The sequence below is a fragment of the Anas platyrhynchos genome, chromosome 4, assembly GCF_047663525.1.
Source record: "Anas platyrhynchos isolate ZD024472 breed Pekin duck chromosome 4, IASCAAS_PekinDuck_T2T, whole genome shotgun sequence".
Classification (NCBI taxonomy): domain Eukaryota; kingdom Metazoa; phylum Chordata; class Aves; order Anseriformes; family Anatidae; genus Anas; species Anas platyrhynchos.
Window position 1 is genome coordinate 21,725,412 of NC_092590.1, and position 24,513 is coordinate 21,749,924.

At 34.7% G+C, this 24,513-nt stretch overlaps 1 long non-coding RNA gene across 1 annotated transcript; it reads left to right on the forward strand.

The window, feature by feature from the left end:
• The first annotated feature begins 1,845 nt into the window (after nucleotides 1-1,845).
• On the forward strand, nucleotides 1,846-22,740 carry LOC110353133 (uncharacterized). Its single transcript, XR_005265682.2, has 3 exons — nucleotides 1,846-1,882; nucleotides 20,158-20,276; nucleotides 22,302-22,740. It is a non-coding gene; the product is annotated as an uncharacterized lncRNA (long non-coding RNA).
• Nucleotides 22,741-24,513: the final 1,773 nt, after the last annotated feature.

Genomic DNA, 24,513 nt, shown 5'->3' on the forward strand with positions numbered 1-24,513 from the left:
TTTTTGTTTGTTTTGTTTTGTTTTAATTTTTGCCTGGTCTAGATGAAGATTTCGCTGTATTGAATAGGTAGCTCCTGCCAGGCACCCATCACTAAATTACTTCATTTACATGTACGTGTAAGGCATAATTAAAAACTTGACAATTTCTTTTCCTTCTACATTATCCACAACAGTAATCAAGCTGCTAAAAATGAGGGCTAGAAGGTACTGCTACTGTGTGGGAGGCATGTGCTCAGTTTTCAGATATAGAGTGCTCTACAGCAGGAAAAAGAACCTGGCAGTTCCCCAACCAGACGAGCAGTCATTTCCATACTATCTGACTGGTTCACTGTTTAGTCTCTTACAGGAGGTAGAAAAGCCTCAGGGAGAACAATCATGAGGAAACCATGTGCACTACTGCCACTACTAAGTTTTTTTTTATTATTATTATTTATTTATTTTTTAATGAGGCAGGTAGTGAACTCAGGGTGAAGATTCACAGCTGAGTGATTTTTTTTTTTTTTTTTTTGGTAGTTCAGCATCCACTATACTATTATTTCTAAGGGCCTACATCTACAACTCATCTCATTGTCTGTTGGACTCCTCCAGAGAAAAATGAATATACTTAAACAGGTCTTGAAATCACAGAATTCTTCTGAAATTGTCTTCAAAGTATGTTCCTCTGCAAATAGGGCAGGAGTGACAGTAGACTCTTAGTAGCTACAGCACTCACTCATGGCTGTAGGTACCTACTTTCCCTAAGGACTTCCCAGTCAGCTGGCCACTGTCAGCTCTTAGCATCTTTGCAGCTGTGCTAATTTGTGTTAGGTTTCAATATTTACTGTGTCTGAGTGAGAAATAGAAAGCACATGACTTTCCCTGCAAATAGGTACTTGCATGGAATGTAAAACTCTATGCTCTGAGGTTGTGTATACATTTTGTATTCTATACTTGCTAGACAAAGATACAGCGTGTAATTAGTCCTTGATATAGACTCAGGATTTGGGCTTTCCTCCAAAGTTTTAAAGCATTGGGGTAAAATTTATATTTTCTGGAACAAAATACTTTCCAGAATTTGAAATCACTTCTTCGATAAAAGTCCTACTCTAAGAGAAAAATGGGAGAATAGTTTCCTGCGTCTCTCTTGGTTCCCAAATCTCTGCAGTTCACAGCAGCTAGATGAAAGCCTGGGAAGGGAAAGGTAGGATTGAATCTCATTAGCTCAAGAGAACACCATATCTGGAAGTTTTTATAAGGGGTGTTGTAAACAGTACTTCTAGGCTCTACCATAACTTTTGGATGTCTATTCTAGTTTTCAAACCCCCCTAATTTGAGGCCTGTGATTCAGTCCAACTCAAAATTTATTACATTTCTCACAAATGTTGGGGTTGTGTATCATTATGTGTATCAGAACATAAGGGCTTAAAGAATTAAAGAAGGAGATAGATTATATAAAAAAATGTTTACAAGGCAGGAACACTGAATATTTCTTGAGAAACTGATGATTTATATGTGCATTATTTGTATTTTCTTGATTTTGATCTTCCTCAAATATTGCATTATGCATTTTATGCCTTTGAGTGTAGGGTGCTGGGAACAGCTGTGTGTATGTATATGAATACGAGTTCAAATGAAAATCATACTCTATAGAAACCAGAATGGTAAAAATTTATGAAACATCCAGTCTAATTCTGAGTGGATGACTGCACAGCAAAAGTTCACAAGGGCAGAAGACAAAAATACAGGCTGTTTAGATACACATAAAGAGGCAAACTTGTGACAATACCAAGAAAGATACCTGTATTGGATAGATTACTTTTTGTTTTTGCTATATGTAATTGACATTTTCATTGCTTTTTAGATCTGAAAAAAAAAAAAGACATCTGAGCCTTGAAACTGTACTGTAAGTAGCACAAACCATTTGTTACCCTTTTCTAAAGAAATTGTTTGGGAATAACTAGTAACAAAAATAAGTTTCATGTGTTCATTTTTGGAGTTAAAATGCTGTTCTTTACTGTGGAGATGTTTTGCCCCCGTGATAATTTCACTGGTCAGACAATTTCTCCCACTGATAGTTGCAATTGTTATGGTAATAACACTTATCACAGTGCTGCCAAAGCTGTGGCTGTAGAAGCATTTCATAGGAAATGACATGAGGGAGGCTTTTGTTTGGGCTTTGGTCTGTAAAACTCATAAGGCTCGTAAATCAGAAGTGCAGTGTTCTTTTCACGCTATTGCTGAAGGAACAGTGACCCAGTGAAATTCAAGAACCTCTCCAAGGGGAACAGTTGCCCTTTTAATTTCTTACACATGTTAATTCATGCTTAAAAAACCCTCACACATTTTGAATTGAAATGCAAGCAAGAATGAAAATAGCTTCCTAGCTACCTATTGACATTCAGTGACTACACAATCCAAACACAATTCATTTTTGAGGACAAGTACTAGTTCCTGTAAAATCATGAGGGATATGGACAGCCCTAGGGCTGTCATTAAGCCGGTCACATTAATGAATTACAGTGATACTTAAGGTATGTGCTAAGGACATCTTCAAAATACCTGTTCAGAAGCACAGCATGGTGTTGAGGTGAAGAACAAGAAGAATATAGCAGTCTGGTGATTGTCTGTATTGTGAACAATGCCTCTAATATTTCAATGTCTCCGGTTTTATTTTGGATTAGTAAAAAAACTCCTGAGAAAGGCAAAAGAAGGACCAAGAAAGAGGAATACAAGGCAAAGACTAGCCTTGACTAGTATATGTGTCAGAACATCTAATTAGGGGCTTGGGTCTAATTATAAATCAGGTTGAGTATGTTATAGGGCTCTTACCTATATGTGAATGCCTTCCTAATTAGAATCTTATGTATGCATATGTAAAAGATGTTTCTAGCTATATTTTTTTTTTCCCTGAAAAAAGGATGTTGTGGTATAGGAAACTAATCCTAAGAGACAACTCAGGCTTGAATATCATGAACAGATTTAATTACTTTATTACGTCTGGATGATGGAGTCACTTCTTTGGAATTGCTTCTTCCCAATGGTGGTTTGCAAGTCAGCTTGCTGAATGCTTTGAATACTGCTGGTGGATGCCAAATTTCCTAGATGTTTAAAAATAGAATATGGCAGTACTGATGCCTCTTTAAAGATTTATTTCTATATGCTCCTGAGAAGTGGTGTTTTTCCACGTTAACTAAAATCTAATTATAAATGTAATTAAAAGAAGCACAGGCTTCTGCCTGTACTTCTATTTTTTCTTTCAAATGTACATTATTTCTTATGAATGCCACTTAAAGTTTTTCTCTGTGTTTATTTTTAAAATTGACTTCAAGCTTTCCACTGAAGCCACAGTTAAATGCATGTCTCAATATCACACATTAAGCAAACAATTTACATATGTTAATGACTCATTTTGCAATTTGAATGTCTTCTCAGTTTCTGAACAATTCCTGGCTCTATCCCATACCTATAAATGTTTTTTAACTGATCTGGCTTGGAACTTTTCAGTTATAGTCTTTTACTTTTTCATTGAGGGAGAGGCAGGCAAGGTGAGGGAACAAATTACATTGGTGCTTTTTCCTGGAAATGTGCTATCTGCAGAGATTAAGGGACTGTAATTTATTTGCACTTTCAGCCATTTCTTTCCTTGTCTGCTAGATACTTTCCTGACTGATAAAGAAACTCTTGCCAACTAATCTAATTCAATATAAACACATGGAGAAATTCAAGGATATCTAAGACTTTCTCTGACTAGTCAAGAAACTTTTGGGTAGGAGGATTTACTGATAAAAAGAGAAAACACTTGATCCATAAATACAAAAAAGAAAAACAACAACAACAAAAAGAACAAAAAAAAAAAAAACAAGCAAACAAAAACAAACAAACAAAAAAAAACACAACAACACAGAATATAATTTTGAGTTTCTTGCAGTGAGAAAAGAATCTGGGGCATGTTATTATGACTGTTCAGATTTTCTGTTTCTGTTTTTTGATTACTCTTCCTTCTGAAAGTTTAATGGTTTTCTGTATGCTGTAGCCTTCCTACAGCTGAGAGACCACCTTTCTGTGTCAGAAGTCACATGCCTGAGTGAGATTTTCTCATACAGAGATCTGCTGGTTTATTGCTTTTTGTTCACTTAGTGCATGTAATTTGCTCATGACAAGGAAGATGTCTTCAAATAAAAGTTTCTTCAGCTGCAGCGTATTTTGTTTGGCACAACTAAAGACTATTGTAATAGTATTGTGGTATTTTACTATTACACTATCATTTCAATCTGAACAGAGCCCAGTTTGGAGATTTTACAACTGTATTTCACTACTGCTAATGCTTCTCTATGTTTCTGGAATTAAGAAGGTTTTTAGGGCAATGAGGAGGATGCTGTTTCCAAATAGGAAATCTGAAATGATTTAGTCCTGGTGGTGGTCTTCTATACAGGATAAAGCATTGAATGATGGTGACCAATTTCCTGATGTGCTTAGACTGAAATATCTATACGGCAGTATATCATATTTTGTCTACTTGATCAAACAATTACTGATTCACAGTCATCTAAAACTAAACAAATACAGATACTTTTTATGACACCAGAATTAAGTCTTTGCTTTCTTGTTCACTGTACAGTGTCTTTTTTTTTTTTTTATTGTCTCCCAATGTTCTTCTTTCTTCACCTAAACTTATTCTAAAATCAGTAACATTTCCATAATGTGATAAGAAGTTTGGATTATTATTGTCTTGATAATATCCTCCTGTAAAGATTATAGGACAGCAAAAAAAAATATCAACAGTGTAGATAGAAACCCTAAAATCTATACTATGATCATTTGTTTTCTTGGAAGGAAGTACAAGACCTATTAGGCCGTTTTACTAAATTGATGAGAAAACCAAAGGTTAGTTTTGAAAGAGAAATTGCACAAGATATTAAAAAGATACAGCCTTTTGAATCAGAAAGAAACAATAAGTCAGTGAAGTAGAAAATAGAATTTCTAAAAATGAAAAGCAAAAAAATATTAACACCAGAGGGACATGTAACTAAAAGTGAAATTAATTCTAGCGAAGATGCCAATAATACATACAACCTCATGAGTAGAATAAGCAATTCTGTAGAACATAATAATTCCCTAGAACAAGTGACCAATAAATTAGGAAAAAGTGTAAGGCTGATAAGTCTAGGAACAGGTGAGAGATAGCCAGGAAACCTTAAGAAAATCGCACATCTAAAAGAATCATTCATATTTGAAATGCATAGGATCTAGGGGAGGTGGAAACAGGCAATGGACAAACTGTCTTAGTGCTGTAAGTATTGCTGAGCACTTAGGGAAGATTAAAAATGTCAGGATGGATTATTTTCTTGTAAGGAAAAACATGAATCGAATGAGAACCTATTATTTTAGAGCTCTCCCTTTCTATGAATGTGAATTCCAACTTCTGGATTTCTGCTGATGTTCTCTGGATTTTGCATCCATATGGTGGTGATACCTGGAAAATGGACCAGATGATTAAATTCAGCTGTGGTGCTCATGTCTAATCTTATACCACTAACAGTTTGTGATGTGTAAGGCTTTCTATCTGGGAGTATTTACAAAGCTATTAATAGCTACAAATACCAAATTCAAAATGCATCAAATAATACTGACCAAGTTGTCATATCTTGTAATTCATCAAGTGTAAATCTCAACTGTTCTAATAATGCACAGCTTTGCATCCTCCCTCTCTGCCCACCCTCCACCTGTGGTTAAATGATCCTATTCTAAAGGAACATATGGAGACTTCAGGGTATGATACCCGGGTACTTTGTTGATGTGCTTCATCCCATTATGCTAAAAATTCTTTTATACTAAAAGGATTTTTCCTACTGAATGAAAAGTGGAGCTGTGTTCAGCAAAATATACCTTGTTGAAATTCTGCTCCCTCATATTACAACCAGAAGGAATGGGAGCAGAAACTGTCTTGCACTTTACAAAACAGGGTCTTATTGTCCAATAATTTCCTAGTTGAATTGCTGTCTAGTTGCTTTCATATATCAGATTTGATGGGATCAGACATTTAGGTCTTCATATGGTGCCAGAATATTTGGTTCTGTGGATTAAAATAGATGGTGTAAGAATTCCTTGCATGACAACAACATTTGCAGTTTATGTTTTATTAACCAGGTATAGATCCATAAAAGAAGCAATACATGACATGCCTTTAAGTTTTGTTAATACAGGCCTTTAAAGAAAAAAACCTTTCATAGTACTGATATAACCTGCCAGCACTTTTATGTCACAAATATTCACATCTCCATCTTATGTGACTTACAGAATATTATCTCTGCTGATTATTATGTCAACATGATGAGCAGACTTTTAATTATCTGAAATTAGTCTGAATTAAACATATTCTAAAATTTGCATCAGCGTGTCAGAGGGGAAACTTTAGAGATGGAATAAAAGAATACATCTGTACAAATCAAATTCAAAACTACCAAAGGCAGTAAAAAGTTCATTCCACATGAGTAATGAATGAGCTGCTGTGTTTTTGCTATACTGCTGTATTATCCAGTATTAAACAAGCAGAGACTAGATGTAAAACAAATAATTTCAGAGTATATTAAAAACATTTGGGAATATTCTGATGTTTAAAAGAGAGACAGTGCATTTCAACTATACTGATTTGTTCAAATTATTGTCACAGTGTCACAACTGATTCTTGTCTAATGTCATTTCCATTTCAAAATTTTATTTATTTATTTAAATTGTCTAGACCCTTCTGCCTGGAAACAATTCACAATTATTTCCACACATGTCCTGCATGTAGAACAACAAGTGGAGTTTCCATTTTCATTATGTTACTTAATTTTGTCTTAATTCTCCACAGCATGCTGGAGTTCTACACTCCCTAGAAAATTGTTCATAAAAATTCTGGAATGTTTTAGTTAATGCCACAATTTTTGAATTGTATTTTAATAAAAATGAGGGTTTAACAATTCCAGTAATCTGCTTTCTGAATTCTGAAATGTTTAGTACATATATTAGGATATCAGGTCCTGTTATGCCTTTCTAAGAAGTCCCCTTAAAATAGGATATTTGTCAGCTACAACTTATAGATATTAGACTAAGATTGTCCTGCTGTAGTGATTAATTAAAATTTTACTATTCTTTTCTTTCTCTTGCTCTCTCCCTGTTGAATTCTTAACTTTCAGGTTTGTAAATCTAGTCATTACTAGGCTCCTTGGCAGATTTATGGGGCTGCTTTTGTTTGATTTTTAATAAAATATGTTTATAGAAGATTTGTAAAAAAGTAATAATAAAGTGTTTAATAATAAACTTATAGAGCATTGAAATATAAAAAATAAAGACTCTATGACCAGAGCAAGACAGAGAAGCACCCATATAAAAGAAACATTGGTCAAAAAAAATAGTATGTTATAGATACAAAACCTTGACTGTATTTGAAAATTTTACACGGAATTATTTGAAACCCACACTATTTTAGCCCTTATAGTTTCATAGCTTTTCCATTCAGACAGAGATTGCATGGAACATCTGCTGTCTTCAGTGGAAACTGTAGGCATGAATATCAGAGCAAACATTTTCCCTTGTCATAGTGAGAAGTGAGGGTATTAATCTTTTTGAAATATAATACTTCTATTGAGAAGCAGAATACTAATCTATTATATTTCCCATAATTTATATCTGCAAACAACTCATATATTAAATGTTCTTTTTGGAATATCATCCTAAAATACATTCCTTTCCCCTAGTCTGTCCTTAAAGCAAATTGCGGTAATTCTACTGCTATGTCCCAGTTTTTTAAAACGATCAAGTTAGACAAAATTTTCTTAGCTCATTATTGCTGAAGAAGCAAAAATATTTGTTGCAATGAAAGTAATATTTGAAATATCTGTTTCTTTCTCTTATTTCTAACACAGTTTTCCCAAAAACGATGTAGAAGAACAATATTAGAGTAGAATTAAAGTAGGATTTCTGACTCTTTCACTGTACTTAAGAATAAAAAGGGTTTTTTTGTTTGTTTTTTTTTCTTCTCACTGGAAGGATCTTTCTAGCACATTACACATCCAGAGGTGACCATAAAAAGAATAGTAGGAAAAAAAATTGTGCTTTCCTCTGTCTGCCTTTTGCCTTCTTCCTAGATAGTCTATGCCTCCAAAAGTTTTCATCTCATTGGATTTTTAGAATATGTTGTAGTTTGTCTACTGCTTAGCATTATTTCTGGTCTTCCCTAGAATCCATGAAATCTATTCTTCACTCTCTAATATGCTGTAACATCTGTAACAGAGCAGATGACATTGTAGTAGACATTATCTAACCCCAAATTGGAGGATACAAGAGGTGTATCCTCTTGGTATCTGCTGTCCTGAATCTTTCATTGATACCAGGAGTAAAATTTTCTCAGTTTTATTCTTCACTTAAAAAATGTCTATTAACATTCTCTTGAGTCACTAGGAGTTATTAAGTAAAGTAAGCTCCATTTCAACACTCTTTCCCTCTCTGTGCTTGTTTGCAAAATCTTATTTCTGCAAATACTAAGTGAAAGATACTAGTTATTTGAACAGTTTTTCAACAACTGTTCCAAGTGCAGTATTACTCTGGTTTGTAACGCTCCTCTCCAATCTGAGTCTTAGAATGATGAAATAACCCTTGCCTTCTGAAGGTGCAAATCTCTCTTACAAGATAAAGGAATATGACTTTTGTGACTGCTCCTTACCCCAGTACTTTCTTTCATAGCTGCGTACCACATAATCTAACAAGTGTCATTTTTATATATTTTTCCAATGTGTACTGAAAATGCTCAGTCAGAGGCAGAGTGGCTATGATATATGGGAGCAAAGGAGCCCTGAGGTCTTAGAATCATTTAAAAAGTGCAGATGGAGACCCAATGGCAAGTACAGGTCGTTTTTCTTTGTATTTATGGTAGTTGATGAGACAACAATTTTGCAACTACAGCAGGTTCATGTTGGTATAATGCTTGTTCAAAAGGTAAAAATAAGAGATTATTCTTCCCTCTGGCAAAAATGCTTGACTCATTAAAGGAGTATAACATAGTGACATTAAGAACAGTCTGATATTTATATAGAAAAACAAACTGAAGGTCACTTAGTCTTTCTCTGAAGTACAGGATTTTTCATTATATTCCTATCTGAAAAAAAAAGGATATGTCTGAGCTATATTAAAAAAAAATAAAAAAAATAAGGCAGACTCCTTTCTTATTTATAATACTGAGCTACAGAGTGCTTATTGTCTGTTTTGTGAAGAATCAAGATCTATTATGTATCAGTCCAGGGACACAAGCCATTTTCTAGGCTTACACTATTCAATCCTGAAAGCACTGTTTTACAGAATTCAGCAAAAAGAAATATTTCATAATCAAATAATTGAATTCTCAAAGAGCTTTTCAATGCCCTAGGCACAGATGGTACATATCTAGAAGACTGCCAATCACATTACTGAACAGGTATACAGTATGCTGCACTCTTATGATCTCTTGAAATTTTGGTTGGCACAATAAGAACTCCACAAAATTGTTTACCAAAAGAAAGAGCTTTTTTATTTCATAGAGAAATTTGAACCTGCCTATCATATTTTGAAAGTGCCAATAACTGCTTTTGCATTGACATTTTTTGCATAATGTTTTTCTATTTAGATGCAGACAATATCAAGTGGTTAGTCCATTTCCTGATCTTTACCTACAAAGACATTTAAAAAGTTCCAGAGCAACCCTGCAGATTAGCATGGTATCAAAGGATTAGAAGCCACCTCAATTGTTGTTACGCTTGTCCTAGGGCAAGGTCTGCTGTGCCTATGTCATTCCTGTCAAATGCCTGTGAAGATTCAACTTAACATTCATGAAATCCAGTTCTTGTACTCATTTGCTTTTCAGCACCATGGAAAAACTTGTAATTGCTACTCCATTTCTCATTGCACAATGGTGAAAATGATTACCTTTGAAGAATGTTAGAGATCTACAGCTTTCTAAAGAGTTTGTGTGTCTATTTAATTAGAGAATGCTATTAGCATCTTATTTTACAGATGAAGAGATTTATGCATTGAACAGTTTGACCCTTAATACATTGCAAATGTCTGTCTTGGAATAAATTGTTGCCTAATATTTACATGATAAAACATTTAGGACAGTTGGATTTCAGTCTGCATAACTAACCTCATTAGCGCTGGAGCAGTGGAAGGGGCCAGTGTTACTTCCCCACTCCTGGATGTTTGGCTGTGGGGTTTGGGGCCAGCTCTATGCTGGCTCAGTCGTGTGGCACAGTCTTGATGTTGGCCATGGCAGGAGGCTCATGGACACCCTGTGGGGGTCTTACAAGAATCATTGTAGCCTGCATGGCATGGATTTGCTTTAGTGGGGACTGTTCGTATTAGGTCAGGGGTTGGACTCGATGATCTTGAGGTCTAGAAATTCTGTGATTCTGTGTCTGGTCCTAATGTAGATGTGCCAGGGTGCTACTCCAGTAACTTCTGCAAACCTCATTGCATCCAAAGACAGTCTCTGCAGGAATTGTTACATTTAATGGAGAAGAAGAGAAGTTTTATTTTGGGGTTGAGTTTCTCCCTTTCCATTTCCCCTTTGTAGTAATGGAAAACAAAGTAGACTAACATTTTTTTATTTAAATTTTCACAACACAATGCACCAAACTTAATGGAAGATTAAAATTGAGAAGAAATTTGTTTGCAGAAGCTGGGAGGGCATGCAGGAAGGGGTTATACTGCAGACTGAATTTCTGGCATGCAGAAGCTACTGTGATGGGAGGTGTAGAAATATCTATAAATAATGAACGTGTTCATTAAAAAAAGAAAAAGCTTGACTTACACTCCTGCTTCCAAACCTTAACATAATTAAAACTTGCAACAAAAGTTTCTAACTGCACATGTCATTCTAAATGAGAACACCAGATTGAAAGCAAATAGCATCTAGGAGATGAAAAATAAGATGAACAGTCACCTTTTAACAGGTAAAATAAATATCTAGCAGTCATGCTTTTATATAAGACTTAAGTTCCTGGTGCTAGCAGCATTTCTAACACATAACATTTAAATAAAGCTTATTATTTAGTTTAGATTTAGTTCACTTCCAAAGTATGCCATTTTCCCTCTGCCACCAAATTCCCATGGCAAATTTTGTTGTTCAGAAAATGTAAATGTACTCAGGATGAATAAATATTATATGCACAGCTCTATAAAGATACTTGACCTGAATACTGAACTTTACACTTTCAAGCATGCTTGGCCAACATAACTAAATAATCACCTCTCTTTGATTTAAGTACTATCATTTCTTCCTGATTTAAATCTCATGTTTTCTAGTATAAGGAAGGAGTAATTGGGAAGGTGGGATAAATGTTTGTCCACAGCTTGCAATGTACTGGCAGGAAAGGTGAGTATGTAAGACTTTATGCCTTAGATGTAACCCATTTCTCCCTGCTGTGGAAAGGTTGTTCTAATATTGTTTCTGTCTTCATAAAACATGGTTTAAGGACCTGGGTTTTATTTCTGACTTCTTTTCTGATAGTGTATCTTTCAAACAGCGCATAGAGAAACTGGAGGGTATAGTTCAAAAGCAGATCCTAATAATAACAAATGAAGAATGTTCATATGCTGCAAGATAGATCAGCAGTTTGTGAGTTTCATTCATCTGTAATAATTGATTTATATCAGTTCTGTGGAGCTTTAGGAAATTGCTATTTCAAATCAATTTGATCCAATTATAAAGTACAAGACAGTTTAGCTTATTTTATCTGTGTTTTATGAGATGGATGCAAAGATATTCAATAATCTTTGGATTTTAAATTCACTAAATTGTGAAAGTACACAATATCTATCTTAATTATACAATATAATCTACTCATGTGCTGATGGAGATTTAGATACCTGAAGTTTGTTTTACATATTTTGTAACTGCATCTGACAGGAATTGACAGAATGTGAAAGGAACTAAAGAAACTTAAGGAACTAAATGACTTGCCTAAGATTATGAGAGCTATTATGAATTGAGTATCTGTCTAAAAATGTAGACAGAAAGTATTAGTAGACCTACAGAATTATTAGTCAAAAAATTTAGCCTAAGTATATATAGAATATCATCAAATTTTAAGGTAAGATTTAAGAAATGATTTTCTATTACTTCATTATTTTTTCTATCTTATCACTTTTTTTTTTTTTTGTTCAAAGAGAAGATTCAAAGTAAAGATGAAATGCATAAAACATGTTTTCTACAGCAGAATCTTGTCACTTTTTTAACAGATTGCTGTGCTGCACTGGAAATCTTTGAGCCTGTTTTTCTTCATTCTTTTGTGCTCAGATTGTTTCCAGGTAGAATGAATGTTGGCAATAAATAATTTGGGAGAAATTCCTGGCAACTCATAAAACAATATTTCTCCTATTATGTGAAACAGAAGGTCAAAATTTGAAGTAAGATTTAAAAGGAGAGGTCAACAATGACTTCCTACTCTCCTTTGTTAAAATCCCCAAAGCTGCAGAGTCTGCCTGCAATACAGCAATAATAGTTAATAACTACATCTCCAAATGAACTCTCCCTTTGAGAGTCTTGGGGCTTTAGCTACTTTAACCTAATCTCGTACCTGTCAGCTAAGTAAGTACTACTAACCCTCTTTAACATATAGCAAAACTTAGTCTCCAAGAGACTAGCACTAGGGTTATGCAGGAAGTGTACAGCGGAAGAAGAAATAAAAAACTTGATTTCTTTATTCTCCTGAGCCTTAGTCACTGTATGTTTCTTCCAGACAGCATCACCAATTTTTCATGTGCTGTCTTTCGAAGGCTGCAACCATCGTTTGTTTCTGCACACATATTGCAGCAAAGCCTGTCTGAACTAAAGTCTTCACAGTACAGTGACCACAGATCTCTTAGTGAGCTGGATGAATTCTCTGCTGTTACAACACAGTGGGGCTAATCTCTAATAAAAAAAAGAAAAACAAAATTAGATGCAAGTTTTGAATCCCTTTCCATCAGTTGCGTATGTGTATGTGTTCATGCATTTATGGAGACAAGAAAGGTGTAAAACTGGTTTGGGTTTAATGAGATTAGACTAGAAAATAACCTATTCCCCTCTGCTCCCTTTCTTTCTCCAGAGGGAGGAGGAACCAAACCACTGCCAGCACTTAAACTAGCTTGATTAATGAGCTCTGCTCTGCCAGTCTTCCTATAATCTCTTCTGAAGTTTTAGGTTTGGTTTAATGTAGCTTAGTTTGGGGTGAGAAGTAGGTCTGGTTTTAATTTTATCTGGATCATTAAACCAGAATCTAATTGGCACTTATAATTAAGGGGGAAGGCTTTTTCCCCTTTGAACTGACTCAGATAACAGCCAACCAAAATTAAGTAGATGCACAGAAAAGGAGCAGATAGCAGTGTATTCTGCTTTATTCAGCTGTGTATGAGATTTGCATTTAGAAAACTGATACAGCCAAATGCAGCATCCAGAACACATCTTTTCCAGTGACTTACTGGGGAAATGTTTGTGATCAGTAAGTATAAGCAAATGAAAAGGTCCAAATATTTATGTAAATCTTGTTGCCAGCCCTTTCTCATTCCAGAGTGATTGTTCTAACTAGAAGGTCAGGGGCTTAAAATTTGATTTGCTTCCTTACTTTTCTTCATACTGAGCTGTGCTCTGCTCTAATCCCTGTCTGTAGGTGGCACTGATCCTTCATTGTAACAGTGGCAGGGAAATTGTGGATGCAGTGGATTGCAAATAAATCAATAATTAAAGAGAAAAATCTGACCTTTTAAAACAAAAATAAAATATGTTTGTGAATCTGATAGTTACATGAAACATGTATGCATTTACAGAGCTCACAACACTGTATGAATGGAGGAAGCTTCTTCCCTTCTTTAATTTAACCTATAGAGAGTAGCACTGTATAATGTTATTCTGTATGTTCTGGCATGTTTTCATTTCAGTTTTCTTTTCTCAAGAGCTTTAGAACTCGAAGCAAACAAGAACTGAAAATCCTGACCAACACCTTATGCATACTTGATTTACTTGGAGTCAGAAAGTGATTCTGCTCCTTTTCTAGTTGAATAATTCCTGAAGTGATGTAATTCTGTTAGGAATGGTGCAGGACTGCAGATAGCATATGACAAGCAGTCCGAAAATCTGGCCTAATCCAATTTTTCTATTCTTACATTTTTGGAATAGAGAGCCAAACCTCTGATTAGTAATATCCATTCTAATCAAAACAGATATGGTTAAATTCTGGAAAGGATTTAGGTATTGTAGTGCTGGAAAAGTTACAAACTATAGTTGAGCACCCTTACCTGCAATGAGGTTTTCTAAATAATCGCATTTAGGTTACTAAATAATTAGGGAGAAGGGATTTGATCTGGTCTCTCACGCAGGAGCATTCTAACTCTGTGTCAGTCTGTCACCTGTCATTTCTCCCTCTGGTTCAAGGAATATTTAGTTATTTATACACTGCAGGACACCTGTTTCATCTAAAAGAATGACCAGCAGCCTGATTGTTAGGTCCTTCAGCTCAGGGAAAGTTGTCCCAGGTTGAAGTTCAACACAGAATTTATTAGGGGAGTAATTCAAAACTGCCTTAATTCCTGGTCTGCTGCTTTTGTTTGGAACCATCTGCCCCATCAACATCCTATCAAAAGGAATGCTTTTATAAGGTATCTGTGAGAGTGAGATTGGTAAATGAAGGAGAACACCTAACCTGAGTATAAGAGAAAGTTTTGCCTTAAACTCCTTAGCAACATTAGGCAATGATATCCACCTCTTTCCAATACATAAGAAAACTTTGCGTCCAAGACGGGGCAGCAGGGTTTGTCACAGTGGAACCAGGATGGTTCCTCAAGCCTGCCTGTTGTGCCTACAGAATATTTCCCTCCAATTTTAACTATAGTAAAATTTATTCCAGCGTGCACACATGTTTCTTTGAATAAGGGTTTGGCACCGAGGAAGCTAACATTTGGGCTGAATACATTTTTATAGGCTGTTTCTTATGCCAAGACTAATACCTTTTTTTTCAGAGGAAAGCAATTGTGAACTGTAATGAAGTGGGAGGGGAAAACAGGGTTTGAGTTATTTCTGTCTCCATTTCTTGAATCAGAAATGTTTGCAGGAGATTTTAATCCTCTGGGACCTATTTGTTGCATTCAGACCAAGTTTCCAGGAAAAAAAAATAAAAAAATCTAATTCTGCTCAGGTAGAAGGGAAGTACTGGATGCAGTGCCCAGAAATTTTGCCTCTGGGAGAAGAGACAAAGGGTTCCTGCAAATATAGCTTTGATGCCAGTAGAAGGAGGGAAAATGAACTCCTGGGTAGGGGGGGGTGAGGGGTGGAGGGGGGTGTGTGTGTGTGTGTTTCACAGTCCTTCTTATACGGTTTTTAAGACTTTTACTGTGGAGATTGTTTCCCTATGCTGACCGGAATTTGCTCCAACTCTTTCCTGTACCTTTACTCACATTTTGTTTCATCTGCTTTCCCCTTTCCTTTTCCTTTTTTGTGCTTTCCCAATACTAACTTCTCTCAATAACTTGTTTAGATTTTTGGCAGAATCTGCCAATAGCACTTCATGTCTTGTGGATGCTCTTCGAGTATGGGATGATTGGTTTATAAGGTTCACTAGGGAGAAGGAACAGGGATATGCAGTCAGGTGTGCCCCAAACTGCCAATATTGGTTAGCATGATAATAACGATCTTGTCAGGCCTATCTAGGTTCCACGGACAAAATAGTATTCTGAAGGAGTATTTGAAGGATAAATATTTTCTTTTATGCTGCTTGGAAAGGTTTCTGAGTGGAAGCCATGTTTGAGACACCCCCAGACAGGTGAGGAGTGTTGGCAGAGAGGAGGCAGGAACTGACAGCTTGATAAAGACATGAGAGGTTCCTGCACACTATGCCTTGGCAACTATGAAAATGAGAAATAATTTAATTGTGCTTGTTTTCCAAATATGTTTGCAGGGCAATGTAAATTTTAATGGAATTATGTTACATTGCTCATGTCTTCTTTTTCAGGGTGTCAGTGGAGTCCAGGAAGTAATTAGATTACATCTGGATTTTTTCTTAAGGCAGTCGTGAAGACCTTTATTTGTTTATTTTTAATTTGTACAGTTTGCATCACAACATGTCTCACCTTGTGTAACTGCTAGTGGGGTTAAGGAACAGAGTCACGGGGATATCCAATATCTGAGAGCATAGTGTCAACACTTCTTTGAGTATTTATGCATACGCAGAGAGAACATGGCTAGGTTAATAAAGGAGGCTTTTATGAAAAGTATTTCAGTGAGGGAATTTGTCCCACTGTCTTGGAATGGCAAATGCATGGTCTGACAGAAGAGAAGATATTCTATATGCAAAAGCCAGATATAGAGGAGTCTTAAAGAGCAGATCAAGAGTGACAAACTTTTCAACAGCCTAACCGTCCTCTCTTTTTCTCAGTTCTCTGACCCTAGGAGCTAATAATACATAATACATATCATGGTGGTCATTCTCACATCCTCTACTTCAGTCTCTTTCTGAAGTGTTCTTTGTAGCCTTTCATGTTTGCATCCAATATAAAAAACTCTCAAAGTATTTTGTTTTTCCCCAAAGGATTGCCTTTTACCAGTTGGTTATTGCTGTTTATTAACAGCCATATAATTTGTGACTAATTTATTTTTCCCTGCAGCAATGGCAGTAAAGTCCTTTCACAGTTGAGAAGTGAGCAGCTGAATTGTGCCTTATGTTTGCACATCAGGCAAAGTCATATGGAGAAACACTGAAGCATATTTTTATTCACAGTTGAGAATGACTGTAGAAGCATAGCCTTTCAGAGACAGCCCTTTAGAAATGACACAAATATATAATGAATGAAGACTGCTTATCTGCATAAACTTCATATATGTACAGATAAACCCTGAATGCAAAGAACCTTGTCTTATTCCTGCCTTCATTTTATTTAGTCTGAAAGAGTTATTTGTTAATGTCACTATTAGGTTTAGTCAGTGTTTAGAATGTTAAATTTAAAAGAAAGAGAAAAAAATTGCTGTCATGTTTCAAATTAAAATTAATTTCTAACATAATTTTTTTCCTTCAGTTTCTATTACCACCAAGCTAGACATCAACTTAAAGATCTGGAAGTTTCAGTAATTTTAACAGATAGATGCATATATTACTTGTTGAATCAAGTGGCCAAAAATATTATCACAATATACTGCCTTGCTAAAAAAATATTAATATAGCCTGTTGATATTTTATTTTATTTTATTTTATTTTATTTTATTTTATTTTATTTTATTTTATTTTATTTTATTTTATTTTATTTTATTTTATTTTATTTTATTTTATTTTTATTTTTATTTTATATTTATGTGCCTCAGTTCTATACAACACCGTGGCACATACAGCTGTTCAACTACCTATCTGTTCCTGATTTTGCTGTATCTTATCTCTTAAAGTGAGACCAAATTAGAATTGGACATCTATTTGTCTACCTGCATCTTAACGGGAGATTTTATTGAAAAGGTCTGCTTTTCTGTTGACGTTTCTCTGCAGCTTTGCAGCTAACAGACTTAAAACTCTGAAATTTCCTTTACTTGCTGTAGATTGAAGGAGACTGGTAGTGAATCATATGCATTGCGAAACTCTTAATTCTAAGTATACTATAGAGAATCACCTTATTATAACCTCACTTGCAAATGTCTGGTTAAGTTCAAATTTATACCATACATGTGATATGTAGGTTGTATATGGGAAAGAGAAACATCAGTCTTGTGGATTGTTGAACACTGGCTTACGCAGTAAATTGAAAGTGTTCTATGAGCTAGAGATTAGTCAACAAATGCAATTGAAGTAATTAGCACTCATCTGGTACTACTTTGAGTAAGCTGAATGAAAATTATCGATGCACATCTATCCTCTGACAATTCCCTGGTTTGCTTAGGGTCCTTGAGGTCAGAGGATGAAAGAAAATAACCTGGTGCATTGATGCCAGAACATTTATTTGAAAATGTAGATATTGTCCTGATATTCATAAAGTGCTAGAGCATGGTGTTAGTTTAGTTTTCATATTTTTAAGGCCAGTAGTGATATGAATATAGCTGTGTTTGAATGCTTTAGTGCCAGGAAAAAATAAAAAAAAAAAAAAAGTTTTATCCTTCACACATAAAAAGGACTTAGAGAAGAAGAAAAGTAGAAGAACCTTTCACCATAACACAGGGAAGATATGAATTATGCTTTTGTTTGTTTTATGTTGAGGCTATTAGTGGTGTAAGAACAGTAGGTGTCTAACATTAGGGAAAGCTACCATCAGCATGTGACACAGCACCATGTGGAGAACAAATACTACATTATGTAGATCAAATGGTGATATATGCATTAGAAAAGTGTGTATATAGATTGGTGTTTTCCCTCTAGGCTTCCCCCCATGTAGGGTTGGGTCTATGAATTAGAATTAGAATTCCAGAAAATTTGGCTCAAAAGAGTGCCAGAAAAAGATGAGAGCTCAGGATAGGAGGGATTTCTCTAAAAGAGTGAAATTTATCTCTATGCAAGGGTCAGCATAAGATTTAAGCAAGACCTGAATGGTATTTACATGTTATGCAGTGATCAAATACATAAAGATTTGCTATATATATATATTTAATAAGCAAATCCCTGTATAGTATAAGTTACAAATATTTTCAAAAAGTGTATGTTGCTATTGTTACTACTGGTTGCAAGTCTTTGCCCTGGAGTTATTCATTTTAAATTTATAATTTATTCTGGGACAAACTGTTAAAAAAAAAATCTGACTTGATAATAAGTGGCCAGGCTGTGTCACCTGGACAAATAGATGTCCGTGTTCCTTTCTGATGTCATTTTGCCTCCTATGCAAAGAGGAGAAATTGAAGTTTTAGTTAAATTAGCTCAAGTATGGGTACATATGCAAAGATTGAACTGAAAAGGAAATGGATTTTGGAATATATTTGCCAAACTTTGAAGCCATGGGATCTCCTGATCTCCTTCAGTGTGTAATTTCTTCCTTAGACTGCACTGTGGGATAAAACCACATTGTGGTTTCAGTACCATTTTATTATTTTATTTTATTTTATTTTATTTTATTTTATTTTATTTTATTTTATTTTATTTTATTTTATTTTATTTTATTTTATTTTATTTTTTATTTTTTTCCCCGTTTTATTTTCCCCTATAAGTTCTCCACGAAAATGCGCTGAAGTTTGACTCTCCATTACAAGATCATGCAATCTATTTCCAGAAAACTCTATATTTCTGATGGAATATTTGTCTTAACAGTTTTGAACAAAAGAGAGAACTCATGGCGGTTGTATCAGATATAATGTGTAGCTATATCAGTTGAGAGAGTGGTGTTATTTTAATGCAATGAAAATATTATTTTCTTAATTTTCACTGAAAAACCCTTGTGTACCTGTAAGTGCAAATCAATACATGTCTTTTCAAAATGGGAACCCATGTGTATCGATCTCATACTGCAAAAATAGTTATCAATTTCTTCATTTTAATGTATCTGCTAGTTGCTTACTTTGCAAACTCCTATTTTCCAAAAATTTGGATCCCAAGTGTTTTTTTTTTGTTTTTGTTTTTTGTTTGTTTGTTTTGTTTTGTTGTTGTTGTTGTTTTTTTTTCTTTCCTGTGATTATGCTGAATTTTAATGCTTATTTCGAAGAATTTTCATTGGCAACAATGCAAATTTGTCATTAGCCATTTCTTCTAGTGATGGGTTCTATCACCCAGAACATAAGGCCTGAAATTCATTAATATTTTGTTATTTAATTGTGTATTGGCTGGTCAGTACTTATCAGTCTTTGCTTCTCTATGCTTATTAGAACAGTTTAATATTGTTTCTGGGTTTTACAGGTATTCATCATTTGCAGAAATTAGGATTAAATCAGGAATCATGTGTATTTGTGATAACAAGCTGGACTCAGTCTTAGGAAAGTGGGGTGTATTTACTAGTTTTAACAAATGCGTCCTTTGAAAGATGGGATGATGAAATGTAGAGCTCTAGCACAGGTGACTTGACTCACTTTTATGAAAGTAAGGTATTGAAGAGTTTGTGCAACCCCAAATTGATACTGAATTTTAAAAGCTTAAATGAGACATCAAAAAAAAGGAATCTCTTAGCTTGGTAAGCTCCCTGTATAGATAGTGAAGTAGTGTGTTCTGTTGGGATCACTCATGAATTAATTTACCCATACAGTGGATTCTGCCTCTCTGTGCTTACTAGAACAAGAATACAGAATAACTTGGGTCCCAGTTTGGAGTCTGCTGTATACCAGAAAGTTATGAAGCTGAATCTGGATCTAAGTATACAATAGGGTAAGTGGTCATTAGAAGGTTCTGAAGGATGAGTTTGTCACATTTTCTGTGATATACCGTTTGTAATTCATGGAAGTGCCCTTACCCACTTCAGGTTCAAAGCCATAAAATTATCATGCAGTTAGTTATCTGAGTCATCCCTTTTTCACAAAAGGCTATTGAACCTGGAAGATTGCCTTTTATGTGGCAGATTACTCCTAAAGACCTTTTTCTGAGGTGAAGGAAAGAGATCAAGGGCAGAGGGGACACTGAAGTTTTTCCTGGTGTAATGAATTTTGAACCCATTTTTCTCACCTATAAGTGAAAAACAAAAACAAAAAAAAAGCCTTGCATCATTCAGGCTATAGAATAATGGGGGCTTGGAAAGAACAATGTTTCCTGTTCCCTATAAAATTTCATATTTCAGAAAATCAGAGTTAGTCTTTGAGAGACTATATTCACTAGCGTAACCACTGGCAGAAAAGACATGACTTCCCTTCTCTGATTGGAAAAATATTTTGTGCACTTAATAAAAGAGATGGATGGTTTAGGCAGAAAGGAAAAGTTCAGTCATTTGCCTTTTTAATTCAGCTTGCATGTACGGAACCATTATCTCAGCATTTGAGTGAGCCCTGCTTGTCAGTAGTGTAAGTAATTAAAGGGTTCAGTGGTTAAATATTACTACAAGTAGTTCAAAAACAAATTGTTGGTTTTGAAGACACACTGGGAGACAAACAAATGAATAATAAATGTGTGGATGCATGCGTAGATCTGTAGCTGGAAAAATAGCTGCAGACAGCTCACCATTCTCTGTCACTTTTTTTTTCATTACAAAATGACAATCAGTGAAATTATGGTTGGGAGTGGGGGTAATGTGAAGGAATAAAGCACTGACATTAGTTTCCAGTTCAAAATTAAGTAGTGGTCCCTACAGCAAAGGAAAAGCTATGCAAGCATTTCAATTGCCAGTGGTGATTGTTTCGTCAAGCCTTATACCACAGAGCTGAAATACTTACATGAACTATTTTAGTCAAGCTAATCTTTCTGAGATTGTCCATTTATACAAAATATTAAATTTAAAATATTAAATTTAAAATAATCTATCTTGTAATACCAATTCATGTAGTGTTTTCTATCTTAACCTTTCCTTTCTACTTTCCCCACTTTTTTTTTTTTTTTTTTTAATTTAAAGTATAATTAGATTTGTTAGTAATTATGATTGAAATTAATAGATGCTTGCCTGCTGAGAGATCACTTACAACTACAGGCTCTAACCAATGTATTAACACAATAACACACATCAAAGGATTAAAACATTCCTTTCTCTACATGTTTTCGTTATCAAATGTCAGCAGATGACCTAGCTGTGGATGATTCTGAAGCCTTTCAGAAAAATGACCATCACAAGTTGCTGTAAACAGCGATATACATGGAAAATGACAATTTAATGACTAAAACATTATTCTGTATTTAATTTTTCTTGTCCTCTTTTATTGTGAATTCCCAACCTGAAAAACAAAGAGCTGTGGGGACACAGAACCATTTAAAAAGTTGTTACAATACTAACAGACTCTAATGACATTTACAGGTCTTTAAGGTTATCCACAGCATACCTTGATCGATCGATCGATCTATCTATCTATCTATCTATCTATCTATCTATAGCAATCCTGTCTTCTGATGTCATTTGGAAAAACTGTCAAAAGCATCTTAAGATTTGACATACTATGACAAAGTGGTTTCTAGCAGAAGTCTTCAGTATGAGTATGTGAAACAAGTAATAATAATCTTCTGCAGTTGTGTGGAACAGAACATATTTAATTATCTTTACTAATTAAACAATAATGAGGTTGTTATTAGATTGAGAAGTACAACACTGACTCAGCCAAGTTCATATTAAGCCTACTATTTCAGTCATTCTAAAATATTACAGAAGTATTTTCAATTATACTTTTTGGCTGAAAGGCAAATCACAAAAAATGTTGCCTGCTACATCATCTTTTTTTTTTTTTTTTTTTTTTTTTTTTTTTTTTTTTTTTTAAACAGGCTGATAAGGCTTTGAAGAATTTTTTAAAAAAATTGGATATTAATTGAAACCTGATTTTTCTACTATTAATGTATTAGACCATGACCACAATTCAGAAGTGCAGTGATATACCTGTAGCTGTGCAAGTTAGGAGATTTGGAAGTCTTGCTGGGTTTCTGTATAACTGTTCACAACCAAATAAAAAATAGAATGTATACTGTATGCATTTAAAAAGTACCTAACAACTTCTGTTGTTATGTGTATAGCATATTTTTTTCATCTTTGTCCATGTCATAAATGCTAAGGCTCAATAATCATATTTCATATATATTTAAAATATTTTGTGTATCATTGAATGATAGTGCTGTTATTTATCTTTGAAAGATACATTGCTATCCCTCTGGTTCCTATAATGGCTAAAAGTAATATTAAGTAAAGAGTGAATGGACAATATTTAAAGCATGACTAAAACGTGACTCTTTTCTACTGCCTTGGAATATATCTATAATTCTATAGCAATTGCTACATCTCAAGTCTTCAAATAAATGCTTGGGGAAGGGTACCAAGTTCTAATGAAGATTTTCAGATATAAAATATAGAGCTTTATACTGACATAATTTTGAATGTTACATACCCTCTTTTTCTGTACTTATTGGTCACACCCTCAACTATGAGTATATTAAATGCAGAACTAAAGAAGTTAAAACAACAAAGGAAATACGAGACATTACATTTCTTTATTGTTTGTGGATTCAAATTTAAATTTTGCTGAAAAAATGCAGATTTTTTTTATATATGTGTGTGTGTATACAGCTCTCTGTTTTAGTCCTACTGTTTATTTTGGTTATAATTTGGGAACTGGCTCTGAGATTTTTTTTTTTCTAAACCCACTAACTTTTTACTTGGAGGTAAGTTTCATTACCTTGCAGAGGAAAAGTATTGTCAGCACTAGGTCAAAAAACATTTCTGTATACCTAAGTAATAGCTGACCTTAGATACAACAGTTGTCTTTTGAACCTATGTTCCTGTTCCCTCATAGGAAAAATGTAAATTTGGCAAGTCTGATTTCTGAGTAATCATATTTAAAGAAATTTGACACAGTAGCAGAAAACAATAAAGTAGGGATTTCAGATGAAGTGTTGTTGTATGTGGCTTATGTTTCCTCACCTATCTTCTCAATTGCCACCAACCTAGAATAATGCAGTGGCTGGATAAGTGGCTGGATTCAGTTTGGAGGGAGGGTGAGAATTCTCTACTCTTTATAGGTTTTCTATTTGAATCACAGTAATTGCCAGATTAAATTTCACAGAATCACAGAATTTCTAGGTTGGAAGAGACCTCAAGATCATCGAGACCTCTAACCTAACACTAACAGTCCCCACTAAACCATATCCCTAAACTCTACATCTAAACGTCTTTTAATTTGTAGGGCTATAAAGCAGCTTTCCCTAGAACAACATCCCCATTGCCAGCTTTGTTCACCTCTGCATCAAATTGAAAGTGCCCCAAATAGCTTAAAAATCTTTAAATGATAACTACGTAATTGCTCACTTCCATATTGGTATGCGTATACTGTGATTTTTCCACAATTATAAATCTCACTCTTTGCTAGTAACATCTCTCAGAAAGATTTTTCAGCCACAAAATTCAGTTGAGACTTCCAGGCTGTCAGGTCCTACAGTCTGTTTTCAAGTACAGAAAACCTTTACTTCCAGTTCACAGTAGTTCCATAAGACCCTTTTAGTGTCATGTTTTCTTTTCTGTCCTCATCTTTCTTTGACATCTGTCTGCAGTCAGTAGCATTTTAACGGTGGGACAAGTAAAAATCTCTCTCCTTTTTTTCTTCTTTATTTTCCAACATTAAAGAGCCACAGTCACTATTTTATTTTATTTTACTTTATTTTAGTGTAGTTTAGTTTACTTTACCTTTATTTGACCAGTGTCTAAGTAATAGTACCAGAGCAGCTGCAGTGCTTTCAGAAGATTAAAGAGAAAGGTTTATAGTACTTTCATATTTCACACCTATCTATTCTAGATTTTCTGTTTAGTGTTCTACAGCTTTTTGTGATAAATTCAGAAGTAGCAGAGTAAAGTAGAGGTTTTGGCAGTCCTTTTCTTGCAATAGTATTGCTCTTGCTAAAAATGATGCCTGGGAATTTGACTGTGCTTGAGCAGGGGGGTTGGACCAGATGACCTCCAGAGGTGTCTTCCAACCTCAGCCGTTCCGTGAAT